Raw genomic sequence first — 9,241 nt, forward strand, 5'->3', positions numbered from 1 at the left:
TCTCGTGAATTTTGTCTCGGAATATCCTCGAATGGACGCACTACTTTCAAAAAGGCAAAATTTTCAATATTAAGGGGTTTCTTAAACTAATTCATAAGACATTTTCTGATTTTTTCTCAGAATTGGATACTGTCGGACACTATACTTGAAAATTAAAGAAATTTATTTTTAAAATCAAATCTATTTTGAAGTTGCTCTATATCAAAAAAATGGCGTACTTTTCGCAATTGAAAATTTCCTCTTTCCCCCCCTCTCCGTCACAATTTCACAAAACATTCAATGAACAAATGATTTGCATTGAAAAATGTGTAAAGTTTATTGTAAATTAATCAGAATACACTGCAGAACGGTTATTAATGCCGTTTCAATGAATAAAGATTTTTTAATAACTAAACAAATTTTGGAATGTGGAATCACAGGTTCGTAGATGACGATTTATTGTTTTGTTGCTATCTTTTGAAAAACGAATAACTGTAAAGGTGTGTAAAGCATTTTGTGATACATTTGGTTTTAAAATTGTAAAAATTAAGCTTTAAATTTTGACTTTGATTTTTTTTATAAATGATTTCTGCTTGGAAAATAAGTACCGCTGCGTTTGAAAGCAGGAGTGTTTTGTTTTTTTTTTTAACAATTGTTAAAACATTCAAAGTAAAAGAAAACATTGTTAAAAGGCAAACCATGCTGTTAACTTGATTCCTAGAAGTTCGTCGTACGCTAGTCATAAAAGAAGGGATCACCCAAGAAGTTGACGAAGGTCAACGTTTTTTGCACTCATAAAAAACTGCACAGTTCACATTGACCTTCGATGCAGTTTTTTTTCGCAAGCTGGCAGTAACTTTTTTAAGGCAAGGGACAAACAAACAAAAAACACCCGAGGAGAAAGTTTTACAACTCTTCCAGACTGGTCATAAAACGCTCCGCTCAGGATTCCGTTCGTCTTTGCGGGATCCACCGCCAGTGAAGCATCCCACAAATATCCTTGGATTTCCTTCCTACTTCAAGGGTGAATTTGAGAAAAAAGGACCAAAACCCATAAAAAATGCGTCCCGTCTAAAAAACTCCCAGTGCAGGACGACGATCCTTGAAATTATGAGTGTTGTCTACCTCCTCCTTCAAGTCCTTTTGAAAGCACGCTTCACTAGGTTTTATTGCACTTGCGTCGGGTAAATCCTGGCACCAAGTAGAGTGAAGAAATTTGGATCTTCAAAGCGTGCAGTCTCAAAAAATTACGTCGATTTCAGAATGACCTGTGGCCTATGGGGTAAATTGAGCTAATATTTTTAATATTTTCATTAGAAATTTTAGTTTTGAAAATTTTAAATATGACTTTTTGCAACAAACAAAAATAAAAAAAAAATCTCATTTTACCCTGCATCACCCACTTCCCCAACAATGTTGCATCTTGTCGTGCTGCCAAGAACAGCGTCATAAATTGATAACTGCACTTTCCCCGTGTCCTTTGCCTCGTCCGATCACTCTCGGTGCCCGCAACTTCCTTCTGGCAAACACGTTGATAACCGAGCGAAGAACTGCCCCTCCAGGGCGGAAAGAATTGCGTACCCGAAACCAGAAACCGGTATCCTGCGCCCTTCCAATTAGGTACCGTTGCTTTATGAGTGGCAATTTTCGGGGAAAATTTCCCGAAAAAAAACGGTTTCTTTTATTGTAGGGTTCTGGTAACGTCGTTTGAAACGGGATTTTTAAGAAATATTTTGCTCTGGTAATGTTACTTTAAAAAATCTAAAGGGAAGACCAATTAGCAACATGAATTGAAAGGAAAACTAACAACTTTCCACTGTGATTACACTCTAGTAAGCAGACAAATTTTCACTTGCGCACAGCAGCCACCAGCTTGGACCAATTTCGCTGATCGCATTAACTAAGTCTGCCTGTTGCTAGGTATGCCTATTAGCAGCACATAAGCATAGTCTAGCGCATTGAACTCGATTTATGTGCGCTAGAATTTGTTGTAAGCTGCACAGTTAAAAATTATAAAATACACAATTTAAAAATGTTTTTGTTTTGCAGTTTAACCTCAATTTTACAAATTTAAAATAAATTAATTTTAAATAAAAAAAATGCTTCACGGTCAACCTCACGTTCCTCTTCCGTCTTTCAGCAAACACGTCACGAAGTGCATACTCAGTCGGTTGCATCCGATGGCTGCCTGCCAATTATAATTATCCGGGGTAGCCAGGTGCTAAATTGTTTGTGGTGTGCTGCGAGTCTATGTACAATGTGCACTGCAAACTGCAAACATCAAACATTGCATTATGTTGGGGTAGGTTTTTCTGCTGCTGTGATGAATGGGTTTTGCTGCCAGTGAGCCACGAAGGCCATCGAATTCATTCAAGGTTTCGTAAGGGGGGGATTTTACTACTCTTGGAAATGAGGTTTGAGTTGGGGCAGGTAGGAACTTTATAGTTGAATAAAATCAGTGAGTTTTTTTTCAATTTATTTTAATAATGCCAATATTTTTTGAAGTTAAGGTCCCTAATTCAAAAAATTTCAAAAAATCTATGCATTAATCAAAATTTTGTATTGACAAACGATTATTCTACCTGCGATAAAATATCAGAGATAACCGATGATAACACAAAGTATCTTCTGAAAAGGACCTTATTCCAGCAAAATCTTTTTGACATCGATAACTTTTACTGATTATTTTTTCAATTATTGTTTTTCGAAACTACCCAAAATTTCTCAAAATTTCAGTTTTTCACAATATGGGTAACAAATGAACGAATTTTTTTTAAATACATTTCGAATGTAATAACAGAGCAATTCTCTACGAAATGGGTCTTTTTTAGAATTTTAATTATTGTTTTTTTAATCTGAATGAAACTTTTTTAATGCCTTCGGTATGCCCAAAGAAGCCATTTTGCATCATTAGTTTGTCCATATAATTTTCCATTCAAATTTGGCAGCTGTCCATACAAAAACGATGTATGAAAATTGAAAAATCTGTATCTTTTGAAGGAATTTTTTGATCGATTTGGTGTCTTCGGCAAAGTTGTAGGTATGGATATGGACTACACTGAAAAAAATGATACACGGTAATTTTTTTTATTTAACTTTTTGTTACTAAAACTTGATTTGCAAAAAACAATATTTTTCATTTTTTGATATGTTTTAGAGGACATCAAATGACAACTTTTCAGAAATTTCCAGAATGGGCAAAAAATCTTTGACCGAGTTATGATTTTTTGAATCAATACAATTTTTTTCAAAAAATCGAAATATTGGTCCAATTTTTATCAATTTCATTTTTCGATGTAAAATTGAATTTGCAATCAAAAAGTACCTGGTTGAAATTTTGATAAAGTGCACCGTTTACAAGTTAAAGCCATTTTTATGTAACTTTTTTCAAAATAGTCGCAATTATTGATTTTTTTTTAAATAGTGCCCATGTTTGCCCACTTTTGAAAAAAATATTTTTGAAAAGCTGAAAAAATTCTCTATATTTTGCTTTTTCGGAATTTGTTGATACGATCCTTGGTTGCTGAGATATTGCCATGCAAATGGTTAAAAACAAGAAAAATTTATGTTTTCTAAGTCTCACCAAAACAACCCACCATTTTCTAATGTCAATATCTCAGCAACTAAAGGTCCGATTTACAATGTTAAAACATGAAACATACGTGAAATTTTCCAATCTCTTAAAACAAAATTATTCAAATTTTTGAATCAAGACTAACATTTCAAAAGGGCTACATATTCAATATTACGCCCTTTTAAAATGTAAGTCTTGGTTTAAAAATTTGAAGATAGTTTTTCGAAAAGATCGGAAAATTTTACGAATGTTTCATATTTTAACATTGTAAATCGGACCATTAGTTGCTGAAATATCAACATTAGAAAATGGTGGGTTGTTTGGGTGAGACTTAGAAAACATCAATTTTTCTGTTTTCAAACTAGCAAAATATAGAGAATTTTCTCAGCTTTTCAAAAATATTTAAAAAGTGGGCTAACATGTGCACTTACTTTTAAAAATGAAAAACTTAGACTGTTTTGAAAAAAAGTTACCTTAAAATGGCCTTAACTTAAAAACGGTGCACTTTATCAAAATTTCAACAAGGTACTTTTTGATTGCAAATTTGATTTTACATCGAAACATGAAGTTGAAAAATTTTTGCGACCAATATTTCGATTTTTTGAAAAAATCAGTATTGATTAAAAAAATTATAACTCGGTCAAAGATTTTTTGCACAACCTGGAAATTTCTTGAAAGTTGGCATTTTATATCCTCTAAAACATATCAAAAAATGAAAAAAAATAAAAATAGTATTTTTTTGCAAATCAATTTTTTGTGACAAATTGTTAAATAAAAAATCACCAATTTTTTTTTTTACCCTGCATTATTTTTTTTTTCAGTGCAGTCCATACCCACAAATTTGCCGAAGACACCGAATCGATCAAATTCCTTCAAAAGATACAGATTTTCAAATTTTCATACATCATTTTTGTATGAACAGCTGCCAAATTTGTATGGAAAATTATATGGACAAACTAATGATGCAATATGGCTTCTTTGGGCATACCGAAGGCACCAAACAAGTTTCAGTCGGATTAAAAACTACAAAAAAAATCGAATGACCGAAATCTGAGAGAACAGCTCAACAACCTTTTTTGAAAATACTCAAAATTTTCTCATTTATATGTATTTTCACAAAACTACGCTACTAATAATCGGATTTTTTTTCAAACATTTAGAATGCAATAAATTTTGATACTTTGAAATTTTGAGTATATTTTTAGGAAATACGTACTTTTTTCAAAAAAAAAAATGTTATAGCTTTCAAAACTTATTAAAATATCTCGATCATTTGATACCGTTATAATGACGCTATGAACTTTGATTCACTTTGTGCAAAGTTCACTGCTCCAGTCCACTTTGAACGAAAAAGAAAAACATATTGCAAATGAGCCATACACACGTAACCATACCCATTAGGTTGAACAAACAACAATCCTGCTACGCAACGTTGCAGCAGCATGCGCCTAGTTCTTCCCTCCTCGATCGGCATGTTATGAACCACGTTGAACTTACGCCAAACATCAATTCAGCAGCTGATCATTACCATCCTGATCATCCATCTCCCCTTTCATAGGCCTAGCCCAACCCTAAGTCCTTAACTATTCATAGGCCGACGTGCGCCATTTAATTTTCATCATGCCAGGACCTGGTGCAATCCGAGGCTCACGTAACGCGACTTGTGAATAAGTGCTCTCTTTTTCTGAATCAATCTGCCGGAAGCTTCTGCGGCGTGCTGCTCAAAGTGATAGATCATCGTGGTTGAACCGCGTGTTTCGGGTGAGGCAAACAGGCGAAAAAAAGGATTGGACCGTTAAACGGGAGCGTGTACGACAGCAACACCAGGAACGTCAACAACTGCGCTGGTAGGCCTCGGCGGACTGCACAAATTTGCCAACCACCGGGCAACGAACGGGCGTCAACGGGGTAAAACATGTGCTGGTCTGAGAGAAATCGCATGTTTTATTTTAAGATGAAATGGTCTGGATTTAAATTGACACGCAATAAAAAAAACTTTACAATTATTGTGAACTTCTCTTTTCTTTTTCTATATTCTGAAAATTGATGAAACTAACAAAAACAAAAACAAAAACAAAAACAAAAACAAAAACAAAAACAAAAACAAAAACAAAAACAAAAACAAAAACAAAAACAAAAACAAAAACAAAAACAAAAACAAAAACAAAAACAAAAACAAAAACAAAAACAAAAACAAAAACAAAAACAAAAACAAAAACAAAAACAAAAACAAAAACAAAAACAAAAACAAAAACAAAAACAAAAACAAAAACAAAAACAAAAACAAAAACAAAAACAAAACAAAAACAAAAACAAAAACAAAAACAAAAACAAAAACAAAAACAAAAACAAAACAAAAACAAAAACAAAAACAAAAACAAAAACAAAAACAAAAACAAAAACAAAAACAAAAACAAAAACAAAAACAAAAACAAAAACAAAAACAAAAACAAAAACAAAAACAAAAACAAAAACAAAAACAAAAACAAAAACAAAAACAAAAAAAACAAAAACAAAAACAAAAACAAAACAAAAACAAAAACAAAAACAAAAACAAAAACAAAAACAAAAACAAAAACAAAAACAAAAAAAAAACAAAAACAAAAACAAAAACAAAAACAAAAACAAAAACAAAAACAAAAACAAAAACAAAAACAAAAACAAAAACAAAAACAAAACAAAAACAAAAACAAAAACAAAAACAAAAACAAAAAAAAAACAAAAACAAAAACAAAAACAAAAACAAAAACAAAAACAAAAACAAAAACAAAAACAAAAACAAAAACAAAAACAAAAACAAAAACAAAAACAAAAACAAAAACAAAAACAAAAACAAAACAAAAACAAAAACAAAAACAAAAACAAAAACAAAAACAAAAACAAAAACAAAAACAAAAACAAAAACAAAAACAAAACAAAAACAAAAACAAAAACAAAAACAAAAACAAAAACAAAAACAAAAACAAAAACAAAAACAAAACAAAAACAAAAACAAAAACAAAAAACAAAAACAAAAACAAAAACAAAAACAAAAACAAAAACAAAAACAAAAACAAAAACAAAAACAAAAACAAAAACAAAAACAAAAACAAAAACAAAAACAAAACAAAAACAAAAACAAAAACAAAAACAAAAACAAAAACAAAAACAAAACAAAAACAAAAACAAAACAAAAACAAAAACAAAACAAAAAAAAAACAAAAACAAAAACAAAAACAAAAACAAAAACAAAAACAAAAACAAAAACAAAAACAAAAACAAAAACAAAAACAAAAACAAAACAAAAACAAAAACAAAAACAAAACAAACAAAAACAAAAACAAAAACAAAAACAAAAACAAAACAAAAACAAAAACAAAAACAAAAACAAAAACAAAAACAAAAACAAAAACAAAAACAAAAACAAAAACAAAAACAAAAACAAAAACAAAAACAAAAACAAAAACAAAAACAAAAACAAAAACAAAAACAAAAACAAAAACAAAAACAAAACAAAAACAAAAACAAAACAAAAACAAAAACAAAAACAAAAACAAAAACAAAAACAAAAACAAAAACAAAAACAAAAACAAAAACAAAAACAAAAACAAAAACAAAAACAAAAACAAAAACAAAAACAAAAACAAAAACAAAAACAAAAACAAAAACAAAACAAAAACAAAAAAAAAACAAAAACAAAAACAAAAACAAAAACAAAAACAAAAACAAAAACAAAAACAAAAACAAAAACAAAAACAAAAACAAAAACAAAAACAAAAACAAAAACAAAAACAAAAACAAAAACAAAAACAAAAACAAAAACAAAAACAAAAACAAAAACAAAAACAAAAACAAAAACAGAAACAAAAACAAAAACAAAAACAAAAACAAAAACAGAAACAAAAACAAAAACAAAAACAAAAACGAAAATTTTATCGCCGGTAATGGACGATAACCTATTTTTAAAATCTTTTCAAAATCGAATAATTCAACCATATTATTTTAAATTTTCAATGCTTTCACAAATAATATTTTTTTAAAATGTAGTAAGTTTAAAAATAAAATATGTGCTCAAAATTGGTCACAAAATACCATATTTTTTCGAAAGTTACATTAAGAACATTAAGAGAGTTTTTATTTGAAAATAATAAAATTTTCACAACATACCGTATTTTTTCGAAAGTACTTAAATTTTCAACATCATCGGTATCAAACGAAGCAAAATTGTGTATGCTTTTTCACGTTATTAAAGTCATTTTGAAAATTCTAAATTTATCACAGATTACCGTATTTTTTTCGAAAATACTCAAATTTTCAAAAATGCAATATGGGTATCAAATGAAGCGAAATTTGGTATGCTTTTTCTTTTTATTAAAGCTGTTTAAAAAATATATAAAAATTTTCACAAAATACCTTTTTTTAAAAATACTATTTTTTTCATAATTTGTAATATGGATATCCAAAGAAGCGACATTTTGTATTCTTTTTCAATGGTGAGATTGTTTTTGTTAGTAAAATACTATTTTTTTTACAAAATATCGCATTTTTCGGAAATACTCCAAATTTTTACTCTATCAATATTGATAATAAACGACGCAAAATTCTGTATGGTATAAAGTATACACAATTTCATTCATACATGAAGCATATAAAATACTACTACCATATTGCTTTTTTTTTTAATTTGAGTATTCACGAAAAATACGGGATGTTGTGAAAATGTTAGTTAGTTAAAAAAAACTCTAACAAATTTTAAAAGAATATGAAATTTCGCTTCGTTTGGTATTTATAGTCTAAATTAAAAAAATTGAGTATTTCAAAAAAAGTTTTATTTTTGTGAAAATTTTAGTATTTTACAGTTTACGTTCATTATCGGCGTTAAGATTATCGACGATAGAATTATGACGATAACGATAACCATTATCGTTATCGTCAGATGATCGTTTTATCGATTAACAACCCTGGTAACAGCAACAAAATCTCATAAAATTATTTCAGGGTATTTTCTCAAAATGAGTGAAAAAGAATGTACAGATTGGTTTTTGAAGCCCAAAAACATGTCTACCAAATGTCATTGATACCGGAGAGGTTGAGTTAAAACCTGATGAAATCTTAAGCTCTTCAAGATGAAACACGTATGATTCTACAGAGAACCGCTCCACTCAAACGCATCGCGTCCTCAGACCATTGATCTTTGTCCTACAACAGAAGCCTGGGCAGCATCCAACGTCCATTGAATACGTTTGAACCAGAAGCACGGCATCAACACGCGCATGGACTGCGGAAAGTTTTATTAATTAGATGGAAATTATTACTTGCGTCGTAAGATTGGTTAACGGAGTTGCAGCAGCAGCAGCTTGTAGGCGGAACACCCCTTTTCTGTTCAATGGTAGCGGCAGATGATGTAACTGTGATTGGAAATCAATCCTTTTTCGGGAGGTTCGCGTTGACAGCAGCTGGTTGTCGATCCGTTCTACGTTCTACGGGGAAGATGATGGTGGGAAAATCGAACGGCAATTAAAATAATACGGAAGTGTGTTTATCCGAGAGCCCTCCTGAATTCTGAATGATGATAATAACGGGTTCGTTTCCTGCGTTGAATGAAAAAGGCAGATGATGCACTTCAGAAATTATATTATTTTAAATTTGAGAAACTCGCAACAGATTTAATCAATTTAGAATAAATATAAACTACTCAACAAAAACTTT

This window comes from Culex quinquefasciatus, chromosome 3 (genome assembly GCF_015732765.1).
Source record: "Culex quinquefasciatus strain JHB chromosome 3, VPISU_Cqui_1.0_pri_paternal, whole genome shotgun sequence".
Lineage (NCBI taxonomy): Eukaryota > Metazoa > Arthropoda > Insecta > Diptera > Culicidae > Culex > Culex quinquefasciatus.